Source organism: Tetrao urogallus, assembly GCF_951394365.1.
Source record: "Tetrao urogallus genome assembly, chromosome: 7".
NCBI classification, from domain to species: Eukaryota; Metazoa; Chordata; class Aves; order Galliformes; family Phasianidae; genus Tetrao; species Tetrao urogallus.
In genome coordinates, this window is record NC_136820.1 from 25906353 (window position 1) to 25923427 (window position 17075).

Genomic DNA, 17075 nt, shown 5'->3' on the forward strand with positions numbered 1-17075 from the left:
CTCCAGGCCTGTACTTCAGTGCACAGTCGACTACAAAAGCAGGTGTCTGAATCTCCATTTCAGTGCAACTCTTCAACTGCTACAGAAGGAGAGAAAATAATATCTTCTAACTGTACTTTTGCCCTAAGAAAAAAGAATCTTTGTCATGATTCTGTAAAGACAATTTTAGAGGGATTTATACAATACCAAATCAGGAGAGAATATGGTTGTATTCACATAAATTGACTTTAAAATATCATCTTTAGTTTAATGAAAGTGTCATGTTTTCAAAGAAAGAAATACAATAATACAAAATTTCCTCACCTAGAGAATAAACTGAAGAAAAGGTATGTTTTTAACTCATCCATCAACTGTGAATGGTGAAACAATATTATGAGGAACTGTATCTATTTTTTTTTCCTGTCAGTGAGCAGACAGTTAAAGCCATGACCTACCTGTCTAAATCCAAACAGCAAACTCTTTTTTTATCCATCAAAACATCACCATCTGTAGTAGGAAGACTGACCTTTTCAAGTACCTTCCCAAAGCGAATTGTTCCAGCTTTCACTCTTTAACTGCACCATTACAGCAAGCACCTCTCTGTGATCTCTGCTCTTTTATCTCATATTTTATGGCAAAATATAAAGAGAAAAAGATTGAATCAGATTTATTTGCTATTTTAAATCACAAATAGAGGAAAACCAGCATCAGTAGTCTATGAACAATAAGAGTTTGAAACAATAAAGTAAAATACTGCCGACAATATTCCCTTCATGTACACCAGTATTTCATGCACTCCTTAAGCCAGTCTCAGCCTCTTTTGATTAATTATGGATTTTGTTGATTATATGGTTCTCATGTTGTAAAAGATCTGAGAAAAGTAAAAGTTGGTCATACACATTTGCAATAGAAAACTTTCTGAAATATAAATAAATAAATAAATAAATAAATGAAGCTTTAAGATTGCAAGCATTAAGAAATATTAGAAATAGTGCTGTCATTTAGCTCTGTCACACAGAGCAATGTGTGTCTTCTTTCATTTTTAGATGGAGCTTTGCCCCACTTTCCCTTTTACTTGCTGGTATGGCATGCAGGTGTTAAACCCATGGATTGGCAAAGATGGATTTGTCTATTTCTGCTGCAGACAGGTGTCGTGTAAGTTGCCCATGCTCAAATGGAGGCTCACAGGCAATCAACTCCTACTCTCTATTCCCAGTGCTGAAATGCAGACCTCAGCAAGCCTCTGTGTGGAGTCCTAGTCCTGCAGCTCCTTCACCAACTCTTATTTTAACTTAATAAAAATGCCATTTTGTAAATCTTTGTCATCTCAATCTTGACAAACCTAAAGCAGAGACCTTCCTCCTTTCCCCTGGTCACTTATCTCCTTTTGCAGTCACAGTGACACCACCCCTGCCACTCATGTGCACGCAAAGGACATTATTCTCAACACAGACCTCACTGCAGATCCTGCCACTAAAGGCACGTCTTAAAGATTCAGTGCAAAACACATCTAGCTGCAGCTTTCCTATCTCCTTATTTAGCAAAAAGTCATGTCTAGGCTCATCTCCCTTCTCATTTACATCAATATTCCTTTGTCTGATTTTTGAAAGTGCAATTCTGATGTTGCCGTATCTATTGTAATGATTTTTTTTCTCAGTTTCTACCATGTTCCTTTTCCATTTTATCCCTCCAGTGATTTCCCCTCGTCTGCTGCATCTGTCATAAATTACTTGGGTCTGATTTCAATACACTTCACAGACTACTCTTTCTTTTGCCTGCCATTTATTTACGGCAGATGACATTTGACATACATATTTGTTTTGTACAGTGTATTGCCTCCTGTTCTCTGTTACATTTTAAGACAACCATTTTTTTCTAGGCATCCTTCGTACTCAGAATGTGTTCCACGTAAATACCTGCAAACTCAGTTTGTGTTTCCTCTCAAAACACCCTTGTACTACCACACTTCCCAAATATGTTGTAAGGTTCAATGGATACTGTCTCTCCTATTGTCTCACAGTTAACTTTTACTGTTCTGTCATCGCCATCCCTTTCTGTTTTTTGTCCTGTACTTACATTCCAAAATCTGTTTGGAATAGTATTATTTACTATTATTTATTTATTACTCAGTATTTCCATTTTTGCATTGTTTTTCTCTCTATGATTTATGTGATGTAGTAGAACTTTGAGTCAGGATTGAAGCCTGTAGACAAAAGCTATTAAAAAAGCTAAAAGGAATAGTAAGAATTTTTATTTAAAATTTTCATTTTAATATAATTTTATTTGATATTCAGACAGCAAGCTCATCAAATAAGCAATATTTTCTTTGTCTGCTAATTGTATATAATTTAGCCATATAATAAAAAAATAATAGTTAATAATAATACATAAATATTAAAGCATTAGACCATAGAGGTGTTGTATTGGTTCAGATTCAGAGAAAGACAGGGAATGGCAGGTACAGAATAAGTATGTATGATACTTCCTACTGATTTTCCAACTTCCAATTATTTTCAGTTTTGAGACTTTCTTGATCCAGGTGTGCGTTGTCCACTTAGTGGCCTGTAATGAACCTTGCTTCTGAGAATCTTTCTCATAAGAATCTTTTTTTATGACATAATTTGGCACAGAATTCCATAAAATTTTCTATGAACCTACCATTCTGTGTATGGCAACAGTATCATTTTGCATGTTTGTAATCTGGCTTTTATGCTGTTCTGTTCCATCTGTTAGCTCCTCCCTTTTCCAGGCTGAGGAATCCCAGCCCCTCAGTCACTGCTGACAGGGAAGCTGTTTCATTTCTTTGGTAATTCTTGTTTTCCTTGAGTTTTTTTCAAACTTAATATGTAGGTTACTCCAGAAGTAATGCCTGTGATTTATTTCTGTGGAAACTACAATAGATACAAAGAGCACAATAACACCAGTAGAACAAATTATCAGCTACAAAACACTATGTTTCAACATAGGCACCATGCTTAGCTAATTATTTTTGCCAGCCAAGAAAAAATTCCTGTGCCAGTGGAGATGACCCACTGTTTCACAGTTTTACTAGCCATTGCCTCACTGTGTTCATATCCATCGTTTGGTCTCCATAAGCATTCAGGAAGTGTTGATGAATGTCAGTAGATGCAATTTTTTCTGCGTCGAGTAATTCAGTGACACATCTTTGCTTCATACACACTTCCACGTCAGTCACCATTTTGTCAGACTGCCCCTCTGCTACCATCTATCACACAGGAATAAAATGTAATGCAATACCAGCAGTAAGATTCAATCTCTACTGCCGCAACACCAATATCATTATCTGATGTCATGGGCCAACGTGGTGAAATAGAAGGCATTACTTTCAGATCAGCACTTGTACATCCTTTCTGTAAAGGAAGAACAGCACTGAAATGCAGACAAATTGTACATTTATTCAGTTGTCTGACATTTCCTGGTTTGTTCTCTATTCTTGTCCTAGTAATTTTTACGATTTTTTTTTTTTTTTATCTTTGAGATATGGAGTGGGCACTGACTGCTACACAGCACTGAACGAGCACTTTTGTGAAAAAAATTCTAAAATCCTGTTCTTCAAATGAGACTGGTTGGCTCAGAGTCTGTCATTTCATTTGTGAAGTTAGGATTGCTTTTCCTCAGGATCATCAATTTCTTTACATTTATCTACCCCACATTTCGTTTCCTTTGCATTTATCTTGATTGAATTTCATCTGGTATTTTATTTACTGCCCAGTCCTATAAAAGAGTATTTCAACTGTTCCATGCATGAGTTATTTTTGAATTTTTGCAGTAGTGGTGGTTTCTTAATATCTTATCAGTATTTTATCTTTTCTCTTAATATTTTATTAGTAGCTGCTTCCACAGTAGCTTCAAATTCAGATAAGATTTTCTGCTGAGCCTTCTTGCACTAGAGAAGAGCATCTTTTTTTCACGGAGAACACTGGTGGGAAGAGTTCATTTCCCTATCTAAGTACACACTTTCAAGAACGATCAGTTGTCCCGACGGATGCTGGCATGTTCCTTGCTGCCTTTGAAATATGAGTTAATAACAACTTGGGTTCTCTCATCTAATGGATCCTGAAACATTTTTCCATTCCACCTAATAAATTATGTTTTTATTTATTCTACTAGAGCTTATCATACTTTGCATCGTCTTGTTTTAAATACAGTTCCAGTCACTTGAAGGATTTCTTCCTCTTTATAACAGTCTTCTTTACCTTGCTAGAGTGATTTCAGCTTCCTTTTACATTTTCACTATCATTTCCACGTGTTAAGCAGTAATGCTCTGATTCCAGTATAGTACTCTCCAGCAGTTTACATGACTCTTTCCTTAAAACTATCCCGCTCAGATGTGTCATTAATAAGCTTCCTCATATTATTTAAAATAGTAAGAGGTAGTTAATTTGTTCATTTCATTTTATTCTGATTTCTTGAAAATACACTGATAATTTGCAGTAGGCACAATTTATTTTATTGCATGTATATTTTATGTCAGTAATATTACAGTGCTCCACTGATTGTTTTCTTCCCAAAAGTCTGTTATGCCTTTTGTGTGTGTGTGTGTGTGTGTGTGTGTGTAAGGGAGGACATTCCTGTTCCCCCATCTTATTTTTGAGTATTCTGGCACTTACATATGTGCCTGTCTGTTGTTCCCACTTCGGGAAGTCATTTATGTAACACACATAATAATTACATCCTTTCACTCATCCGGTACAGTAAAATACAGAGCTTATAAGACTTCATTTTCAGCAGCAGCGTTGTTGCATAACAGTATGTTCTTGTGCATTTTTGTCTCTTTTACTGTTTCTGTTTTAAACGCTCAATTATTACTTTCTAGATGTACAGTGGCAAACTAAACATCACACAGTATTCACCTTGTTAGTGCCTGCACATATAGGCTCTTCCTGGAGGAGTTCAGCCACCCGTGCTCAAGCCCAGCACCAATGTGGTGCCTTGCACCTTGGATCAGACTCCGGAGAAAAGCTGTGAGAGTCACTCAGAAGAATCCTTGCTGGAAAGCGAGCCCTTGGCTCTGAAGCAGCATTAAGCTCAGCTCCTAGCCATGGATCTTGTCTGAACAATGACTGCCTGACTGTGCCTGATCTTGTTCTTCATTGGTCTTATACCACTGACTCTCTGCCTGTTGCTATGTACTCAGCTGGAATCATCAGACATCTGGCTGACCCTTTTGACCATCACGTGTGCTTTTCTTCTGCTGGCACTGTGTCATCCCTGCTTTGCTGTCACCATCAGCTCCTGGCTCACCTTCCCTTACACAGCAAACTCCCTTTTGCAGCTCCCTAACATCTCATTCAGCTGAATTTCAGATAAAGTACTTCATACTGAAATTATCCTCAATTCATAATGGACCTGTATTCTTCCTCCTTGTACCATCCAGTCAAGATAACGAAAGTCCGTCTTTCTGCCTCTTCCCATGGTTCCATGAGGGGCAAGGAATCACTTTACAGAATACTGTCACACAAACCTTAGTCTTCAATTTCCTTCTCATTTGCCTAAATGTTCTTTCCTTTATCATTCTGGTGCACCACAGCCAGTTACACTTTCCCAGCACTCCTTAGAAGCCTATTTACTAAATGGATTTGCTGCCTAGTAGTCACTATAGAGCCTGCAAGCCTCTTGGGGTCACAGACCCAGGCATCTGTATGTGCAATGATAGATTATTCCACCAATATCTTTTTCTTGTTGGGAAAAAAGTTACATGCAATACAAATAAAGAATGTCATTCTATTCTTTTTTAATAATGGAGATTCACTCCCTCTTAACAAGCTATGAAAAATATGAGCATAAGCCACAATTCCCAGTGCCTTCAGAGGGCTCTGGCTCAGACTTTCAATGACACTGCCTGATACACTTTTTGCAGACCCAGTCTTTCATCCACCATGTCATTGTGGTGTTGTTCTGAAAAAACCTGGGATGTAAAGAACATCTGCTATAACAAACATAAAAAGCACAGACCTGCTGTTACTAATGGGAAATATTCTAAGGGCTTGGATTTAGAAAAAAAGTTAATTAATTTTTGAAGAATAATTGCTTTGATTGCACGTGTCAATGACCCTTCTCACATAAAGCTTTTCCAATACAATCCTGTTTTAGTCTCACCGAGGACAAAAGATGCTTCAGCTGCACTGACAAAAATCTTTATGAATTGCTATAAATTCTCCTGAAGGGGGTTCTGTAGTTTCCTTTTTAATTCTATTTAGTTATTATCTGTAAACAAAAGAAGCTGAGCTGGCCTGGTTTGGATTTGTATAAAAAATTATAATGAAATAATAAAAACCAGTATGCAATAAAGAAGGGAAATAACTGCTTTTAATGTCCTCTATTAAATGTAATTGTGACATTTAGGAATCCATTTACTTCTTTCTCTAATATTAATTATTTCACTGATTAGCAGAATGTGAGACAAAAATACAGAAAACATCTTTTATCATCACAGAATTTATAGGAAATAATCTATTTTTGTCAAATTATGAAAGTTTTTCTTGAAAAATATGTTTTTGAGAATTTGAGCTGATTTAAGATCCAGTTTATTACAAAAGAAAAGCCATTCAGTTATGCTAAAATATCACTTCATCATGACATTTGTAAAGTTTTCTTTGTGTTTTATAAAAGAAAAAGTCTCTAAGACATTTCTTTGTTAAGGTACTGTCAGCATATGGCAAAAATACTGGCATCTTGCATGGGAAGTGCAGCAAGAGCTGATAGATCTTATCTCGTTCTGTAGCTGGGGAGAAAACAGGCCACACTGAAGGCCAGTCATACAGCCAGTGACCATCAGCTGTGTGGCAAGAAGCACAACTTCCTTGAAACAGATGTGGAAAGGTGAACTGATTTTGCATGTTTTGGAAAGAGATTCTTCCTTCCTGTTAGATGGCAGAGCCCCCAAGAACAGCCCATTACATCTGGGTCTTCAGAAGTCTCTGTGTAATTGTTTTATAAACTACTCTGAAATGAATATTTCAATGGAAAAACACTTGAGAAATAATAGGTGCTAATTTAATATTAATGGATCAATTTCAAGTACATTTCAAGGACTACGAAATCCTGCAGATGAAGTTCTGCAGAAGAAGCAGATTTCCTTCTATACTGCTTTATTGTGGAGCCAGATATTTAGTATTGACCTGTTCCATCTGCAAAACACAGAGGTTTTTTTTTTGTTTGTCTTTTGGGGTTTTTTTTGTTTGTTTTAATTGTACATTATTCAAAACATAGCTTGGCATTAGGCAAATGTACAGCTTTGGTGGTTTTGGTGGTATTGAGTTGGGGGTGAGCATATTAAGTAAATCCTCAAGACTTCAACTATCCAGTTCCAAACATGAGCAAGGCTTCTAGTTAAAAGATTCTACTCCATCTTCCATGGAAAAAAAAAAAAAAAAAGTATGCTAAATATCATCCAATAGCAACATTAATTTCTATGCTTACACAGAGTAAGTACACGCTGTCAGAATTACAGAACTACACAATATCCAACCATAATGATGTCTCCCTAATCACATTCATAGCAGTGTGCAGTTTCACATGAAACCTGCCATCTTCTAATCTCAGTACCGGTATCAAATTTATAATTACCCAAGCACACAGTGAGTCAGATTACATTTTTACATGACAGAAAGCTACCCTATGAAGACGTTCTGTGAGTCCAAGACCAGTATATCCAACGCACATTCCCGTCTCTGTAGCAGTTCACGTTAGATCTGGTGGGACATATGCAGGTGGAACATACACTGAATTTCAGTCTTGAATTTCAGTGAGAAGGCAGAGCCCCACTGCCCCCCTCCCATTTCCTTCTCCTGGATTATTTTAACAATCACATCCTTTACGCCAGTAGTGTTGTACATTGTGTACTAGCAGCATTAGCAATGAGCTGGAGTTGATCCAGATGAAACCTTTTAGTCTCTATTATACAGCCTAATGTAAACTTGTGCTGGCACATGCATATCCAAAGGATGGATGAAACTGTCTCTTTGAGTAGCTTATTGTGGATTAAAATGGCTGTGTAACCTTGGCTTTAGTGATTCAGTACGTCCTTTGCTGTTGCATGTAATAAAACCATACCTGTCTGAATTCTCACTATTTGTATTCTGTGACTTAAGTTGACTCTAAAGCAAAAAAAAAGATTCTTGTAATCCACATTACACAGTCTTTTGTGTTGTCCCTCAAATGACCTTTATCTCTCTTCCAAATTCCAGTCATGAAACAGTATACCAGAAAGTAGATTTAAAAGACCTATCGCTTTCAAAGTCATGCTTCTTTCCCTCTGATCCAAAAGGAGAAGGAGGGACAGGGAGCAAAAAATCCTGCTGTCCTGATTTGTTTCTTTAGAAGATGCAGCTACGAGGGCTGCTCTTCATTGCTGGCAAAAATGGTTGTGATTACGTTGAAAAAATAGTGGCTGAGAATTTGCTCTATCAAATAGCATTATGTTGTAGTTTTCACAAAAATAAATCAGAGGCATTACTTTCAGAGCGATCTACATAGGTAAAGGTTACTTCTTTTCAAATTCATTGAACTGGAATTTTCTGAATTAAAATCATATGAATCATTTCAGTTTGGCCAAGTTTTAATTTAAGCTCATTTTAACCTATTAACAAACATAATGAATCCGAGTTTGAGAAGACAGATAGTTCTCTTAAGGACTTATTTACTTTACTTCAGCAAATAGTTAATCTCTAGACTGGCTTCCTTATATGATCTTTTATTATTATTATTATTTGCTATGATTCTGCTGTGGAGAGGGCTGTGCAAAATGTATCTCATATAAGACTTATTTTTGTCAAAGGCATTGCTTTTCAGAGCTTCAGCATTTAAAAGCATGCTTGCAGGGCATAGTGATTTTAAAATATATTAATTTTATCCACATGTAAGTTAGTGAAAGACAGAAGTAAACATTTTTAGACTAAGCAATTAAACAAATATAACACTTTGCTGTCTTTAATCTGATTTCTTGTGCAATATAAGATGATAAGAACCATTCACAGAAAAAAAGTGCCCTGTGAAACTTCTTTTTAATTAAATCTGTTAACTCTTTGTGTTCTGCCTGAACTCAAAGAACATTTTTGTTGTCTTAATGCATGTAAAAAATAGTATCAAAATATTCCGTAGTTTTCCCTTCACATAATTTTCAGTTCAGACCAGACTGCTATTCAAATAACAGAAGAAATTTCTTCTCATAAGTCTTATTAGAGGTATAGTTTCATGGCATCATGTGATTGGAATTTACGAGATATGCTGTATATATCCTTCAAAGAAGGATGATGGACTTAGTCACACATCAAAATATGATATTATCCTTCTCTCATAAGTATAGTACTATAATTCTCTACAATTAAATGAAACTGCATTTAGAGAAAAGATAATGTAGGAATACTACCTGTTGCAAAGCAGTAATTCATAGTTTTTAACAGAGCATGAGGTTCCAAAATGTACCCGAGTAAAACTCAAGAGTAGGCAAAGCAATTAATTAATCTTTTCATCAGTTACTTTTTATATTTTCTAGATAAATGATGATAAAGACAAAAATATTATTTCTCAAAATTTGTGGCAGATGTGTTAGCATTAAATGCAGCACTCAAATCTGTGTCCCAACTAAGACATGTTCCATTCTCTTTCTCCCAGTTGGAGTGAATGCAGTATATTCCTTTAGTGTCCAAATTCCAGAAAGGATACAAGCTGGAACTGGATTTCACATTCTGCTTTGTTAGAAATTACCTGCAGAAAGTACTAATCATTCAAGTGAATGTGATAATTGGAGACAGCGTAAGTGTGAAAAAAGTGATTCCTTGGAGACGCACTACATGCCTCTTTACAAGAACCTGGCACTATGCCCCTCCATAGAGATTTTGCTTATGTCTAAATTGTAGTTCAGATAGCAAAGCCAGGAAAAGGGTTTAAACCACTGCCAAGATGTTCATAATTTATAAACGCAGCTGCCTGCAATATTAGGCTGCTTACAAAAATGATCGCCTCTCGCAGGGTCTGAGATCATAGCCCTTGTAGGAGGAACCCCAAGACTGATGTTTTCGCGCAGTGTGAACCATGGAAAAATATCAAGAAACAGATACCATTAGATCTGCACAAGCTGGCTTTGTCTTACCAGATTAACACCAGGATATTGCAGGTAGCCTGGTTTTGTTCTGAGGAGTAATGACAGTCTGAATTTTAACCATTTTCTAAAATACAAGGGAAGTCTATCCCTGTGTATCAGCTTGCATCTCAAGTGATTTGGCAAAGGCTGTAGATGACATCCTAAAAGAACTATTTATTCTAGCTGTGTTTTAGATTGCATCTGGGAGCTGCCTGTATCTTTCTACTGATTCCAGAGGGTATACTTGCTAAAACTAAACCCTACATTTGGATGTCAAACATTTTGTGAAATACATTTCCCCCACAGTACTCGCATTCACTGAAACACGGCAAAACATGCTCCACTTCCATCCTTTCACTACTGAAGTAATCAATAATAATTCTGTCATTTAGTATTAGCAGCTGGATTGAAGTTTCCTTGTTGCAGTACATAAAACTAATAAACAGTTGCAAATCATTCTTCTCCAATTTGCACTCAGTAAACATTTCTACTTTGCAATCATCAACTCTCTTCTAAAAACTACATCAGAAAACATAGGCAAGTAACATTTTCTCTGGAATTTACACAAATGACAGTTACCTCTAAAACAGCAGTATCTGCCCTCCTGATCATAAATATGAAAAATCCCTGTATCCCTGTTCTTTCTATAAAGAAAACAAAAGCATATGACTCATGTTAGTGGAAGACAGATGATATTTTCTCCAATCTAGGTTTGTAGAAAATAGCTTGCTCAGAATGATGTCTAATCCTGTCCTCTAAGGGTTCTATCACTGTCTTAAATGAGAACAAGCTTTGGCTTACTGAAACTGTTAGATTTGGGAGCCTTATTCTTTCTATAAATTGTATTTCTATTAAAATACTGACATTCTCCATTAAAGGAAAAAAATACAGAAAAATAATTTACAGTAGAAAATCTATTTATACTGTTCTAACTGTGCAATCCTTTGTTGACACAGCTTGTGCAGTTAATGCCACAGCAGTAAGACCATACTTTGTAAGCGTGCTGCTTTCATGTTTCTTTGTTAACATTAAATTGTTCTCTTTAATGTTTGGGATACATAGTGAACATGGAATCTCACATATCATTTCCTACAGCAGTTGCACAGTCAATTATGCATTTTCTTTGTACTGTCACATTTTAGAAGCTGCTTATAAGCTGCTTGTGCTGCTCCCAGACTATCTGCTTAAGTCACTCCAGCTGCATCAGTTTCTCCTAAGCAGCAATATGTCCTGGTAAAGGCTGTCAATACCACGTTATTTCTTTCCAGTGAAGAATAATAGCTTTCTTTTTTTTTTTTTAAGGAAAAAAAATAAATAAATAAACCAACCAAAACAAACAAACAAAAAAAACTTTGACCAGCTTTTTGTAAGTAGCAACTGCAGATGATATACAGCAGTTTTTGGTACACTGAACCTGTCTGGCCAGCCCTGAAAATCTGTCATCTCTGTTATCCCAGTCAGCATGGATTCCCTGCATAAAAATCAGACTTGAGTAAAACTCTAAGCAAACAAAAGATTAACCGAAGGCTAACTTGTATTTGGAACATCAGAGGAGAGGACTTGTAAGGACTATTTCTTCACAAGCATATGTAGAAGAAACAGCACCAGGAAGCATTAATCCCCCTCACTCCATAGCAGAAATAAAAAAGAATCCTTTAACCCCCTGGATTAAGGTGATGGATCAAAAGTGTCAAGACATTTACAGGCACTAGAAACACTTTCAATTTGTCTAAAATATTGTTAAATAGTTGATGTAGCAGCTATTTAACACTTTGAGGTACCAGTTCTGTTAACTTTTTTTAGAAAAGATTTTTGCTTTAGGAATTGATACATTGTGCTTTTATTTATAGAGATCTGCTAGTTTTTGAAATCAAACAATAGCAGCTTAAAGGGCAATAGCAGCTTAAAGGGCCTGTGGATGCAATTGTATGTATGAAATTATCTGTAAAAGAACAGTGATTCAGCATAGCTTTAGGCAGAAATTCTGGGGCCTGAGATAGGCCCTGAATAAAAGTTGACCTATAGACGAACTACACAACCTCACAGTGTATCTAATGTACAGTATTAATTGCACGTATAAGATGCCATTTATAAACACTTTGCCATGTCAGTATGAGAATGCATATTCTGATGTTCATCTACAGAAGCTCTGTTATGATGCTGATCATGTGGTATTAATGTTGTATCTTTCCTGATCATAAGGCAACTATGCTGTAGTGTTTGTTACTCAATTAAGCATGTTGCATGGGGTCTGGGCAGACATTTGTATGCCTAAAGAGGCCTATGGTACATCAAAAAAGATAGCACAATTCCCTTGGTTCCTCCTTGAACACTGGCCATGTTTTTTGGGGAAAACCAATAGGAGAAGAAACCAGATGTTCTACCTGACTGATACATAGATCTGGTCATTCAGCAGTGTAAAGGCTGGACCTGTTTGCAGCAACTTTGGAGACCTCACCTACAGGGTGGACACTGCTGCAGGACTTCCCAATTGCTAGGATGCATTCTACAGATCCTCACTGCAACGAGAGTTCACCAGCAACTGTGAATCCGTATGATGGTAAAGCAAAAAGGCAATTGGTGATGTCTTTCTTAATCATTATTGCTAACCTCATATAGTAATGATTAGATGCATTACCTTGCTTATTTTCTTTACTATTAAGCTTATCTTTTGACTCTAGGTACAGCTTTATTTTCATATTATTTTGAAATAGACAGTAAAATAAGCCTATCATTTTTGTTGGTGTCTGTGCCCTTCCTTCTGACCCTGTTACTTGGCAAAACATAGGGGAATTGTTCTAATGACTTTTTGGGGTCATAGGTCAGATACAGTGCAAGCTGTGTGGAATTTGTGCTACTGCATCCTAAGTTTTGTCAAGTTAAAAATTTACAATACATTTGAAAGATCTGCCATTTTTGAGATTTGCTCTCTAGAGAGTGAGCAGAGACCAGGATTTATATTTTTAGATGTTTGATTCTCAGCTGTTATGCTTTTGCTATGTCATTCCTGTTTTTGCTTTGTGTTTTTTTCAGCTTTACAGTCAGGGAATTTTACATTTTAAACAAACATACAAAGCATGCGTTTTATGAATGCTGGTATTTTAAACCTGAATATTTTCATCCATTCTGAAACGTCCCATTGATCCTATACATCTCTATTTCTGTTTTTCTTTCATCTCGTAACTATGGAATTCTTTCAAGTTTTTTTTTTTCCCCTGAGCATAACCCTTGCTGGTGATAGGTGTTTTAACTCAGTTGCTCCTATGGGATCTGTCACATGAGCTGCTGCCTCAGCCCACTCTCTCTGCTCCATCTCTGTCTACAGAGCAGGAAACAACTGGATTGAGCCAGATTTGAATCTATTTGCTGACAAGTAAAACAGCTCAATACTCCATAATGAGCAACCTAAATAGCCCCATGGTTCCCTGTGAAATATACACTTTAATAGCTTTTCTATTCTAAGAAACATCCTGCCCACTGATTCTTTTTATATTTCACATGGATAAACAAAGAACTTCCCTCTAGATTTTTAATGCAGTTTCACCTATACCTTTTTATGACAGCAAGGAAATGTGTTTTTATACAAATTCTGTTCAGGTACAATTTCAGAATTTTAAATATTTGTAAGCACATTCCCCACAGAAAATGCTTAACTTCAAGAAAGGGAAAGAAAGGAAATCCTCACTTCATTTTATTGCTGCTAATTTACTTTTGTTAAGTAGCAAATATTCACTTATTCACTCTTTGTATAAAAAAAGATATGTATTATCATTTTAAAATGTAAAACGTAAAAATGTATTTTCGCTTTAAAATAAAAGTCCTTATTTGAATTACAACTATATTAAAGCTAAAGCAGTCTATCTAGCTTCTTTTATTAAGCTTTCATTTTATTTAATAGTAAGAGTACCAATGTGAAACCTCCGTAAATTAAGGTTAATAACTAAGTTTACAAATAGCACTGTAAAAATTCAGGAAACGGTTCATATTTTTTTAAATATAAATTAATGATTATAAGTTACAGACATAAAAGCAAGTGAACTAAAAAAATGCTTTTCTGTTCTCAGTGTTAATATTATTCTTTGACTTAGTAACAAGATTACAAATTCTTATCACTATTTTCCATTAGTAATTGAACACACAACCATTGTCATTGTTTTCTTTTCCATATCTCTAGTACTCTATTTCACAGACACTTTACTTCTATGGTTGCTGGTAGGCTATGCTATATAACATAAATAAATTCCTTCCAACTTTTTATACAGTACCAGGATTATTGTGTACTTTTAATGAATGTATAGAGACAAGAAACTTTATCATCTTGTACTGGTGACAGGCCTAAATGAAAGAACAGAACATTTCTTCACCATATATGCAGACTGCTCCAAAAGTAATGCCTCCTATTTATTCCCATGGAAACTACAATTAAAATTTGCTCTAAGAATTGTTTTCAAAAAGCTCTTGCCTTTTTACCAGAACTGTTGTCTCCCACAGAAAATCCTCAGTCTATTCATTGCTCTGAATAACAGAGAAATATCCTTGATGATATGGAATAATTCATAATTATTGACCTGTGACCATATGTAATAGTCTTTCTTTCCTATTTTCCTCCAGTTAAAATATGTAACTTCAAACGTGACTCTAATTGTGTCTTTGTTGATTTTTTTCAACTAATTCTGTCAAACTTCAAGGGTACAATTCTTCAGATAGCCTTTGATGTTATTATGACTTCATATTCCTATTCCTCAGGAGATCAGATGTGGCTAAAACTGATCACTTTCAACATAAAAATAGTAACAACAATAAAGGCAGAACTAATGGAATACAGCATTTTGTGGAACCTCTTATGATCTATTATGATTCATAATAACAAATAAAGTTTAGGAAAGAAAGCCTTTAGAAACAAGAAGGCCACAGAATAGAAAAAGTATCTGGAAAAGGTCCTGAAACCAAAAGCTAAAGTGAGCCTAAGTCTAAGAGCAAGCAAAGTCAGGTAAGCAGTATACAGAAAACATGAGTGAGGCTGTACAGAAAAAAAAATAAACGATAAAGCACCAAAATAACCCAAGGACTTGATTCTCAGCACTGCTGAACTTAATGGACTGGTTCATCACAATGACTTGTTGAAGCACCTGAGGATTTATGGATTCACTTATTTAAACAGCTGAAACCTACACAAAGTAACTTTAGTCAGAATAAAGGAGGTAACTAGTCTAACTAAAGCATCATAAAATTGATTGACAGCTATGAAAACAAAGACATTAAACTTCAAGAAGACATAAATGTATTTACTTTCTGACTGAGTAGGTAAGCAACAGATTAGCTATCATAGCAATTCTATGATTCTATGAACAGATGAAAGGGTGGTAAAAATTTCTATTTATCATATACTCTCTTTGAGGGAATGGGTGGATTCTTTACATACAATAGAAAACTGTTAAACTTCAACTAAGACCAATATAATAACACCATTACTATAAATTAACACAAACGTAGACTCATGCTGCATTGTATGCACCTATATGAGCATATGAATGCTGACAGCACAGCCCAGGCACACAAATCTGACAGCTAGGCAAGTATTTCTATGAACGACAGATCCTGCACCAAGGCAGTCTGAGGCTGCTTGTGTTTATACTCAGAATTTCACCAAACCAAGCAATAGTGAAACTGCATTTTCAGCAATGCTTAGTCTGGCTGTACTTTCAGAACAACCGCATTCTTTCTAAAATGATACTGAAAAATTGTTTTCTGCTTGCTTTCACAATTCACTTCTTTGTCTGTAAAATTAATTATGACATACAATAATCTACATAACATGAATAGCAAGGTATGTATATGAAAAATGAAAGAGTTGAGTTGTACAGGCCCAGGCATTAAAAGCTGACATATACAATGCTTAAAATCTATTACAAAAAAAGATAAAAAGCATGACACATTTTGCATGTTGGTTTTAAATTTATAAAAGCTCAAAAAGTATAAATCCTCAAAAAAAAATCATCCCCAGAAGCACGTAAAATCCTTTATGTGCTTCCTAAAAATAGTTGCCTGAGACATGCCTAGTGGGAATACTGTAGTCTGATCTTAGCAGGTCAGAAAAAAGGCTTCTCAAAGTTTCTGAGCTCTGCTTAGCCATACGTCAGACATACAGCCTAAAGCAAACTGTTATAATGTGAGGCAAGTTTTGCTCAGTAGCCCCATGTGGCTAATGACTGTCTAGCTAGCACTTACTTAGTCTCTCCATGGTTGTTCTGCAGCTGCTTAGGTAAATGGGTTTTTTTTTTGTTTTTTTGTTTTTTTCTTCCAAAATTAAACTACTGTACTAAAGGGCATAACCTTCCAGGCTAACCCTGGAGGTTTCAGGCATTTCTATGACACACAAGAAATAGTGGTACAATTTATTTTCAGTACTTTTAACTGCATGGAGAAACTGATATTTTCATTGGGAAAACCTGGAAATCATAGAGGATATAATCATTAAGGTTAGAAAAGACTTGTAAAATCATCTGCTCTATCAATCCATCATCACCATGTCCATGAACCAGTACCACTATAACCCTTTCCTTGATCACCTCCATGGACCGCGATCACTTCTGGGCAGTTCCAATTCCTCTTCACTCTTCCTGAGATGAAATTTTTTCCTTCCCTGGCACAACTTAAGGCCATTCTCTCTCATCACTAGTTATGTGAGAGGCTGACCCCCACCTCATTACAGCCTCCTTTCAGGTAGTTGTTGAGAGTGATAAGGTCTTCCCTGAGCCTCTTCTCCTCCAGACAAAACAATCCCCACTCCCTCAGTTGTTCCTTCCACAAGACTTGCGCCCCAGGCCCTTCACAGCTTCATTGCTCTTCTCTGGACACACTCCAGGGCCTCAATGTCCTTCTTGTAGTCAGGGGCGAAACCTGAACACAGTACTTGAGGTGTGGCCTCACCAGTACTAAGTACAGAGAGAGACCTTCCTAGTCCTGCCAACTACACTATTTCTGACACAGA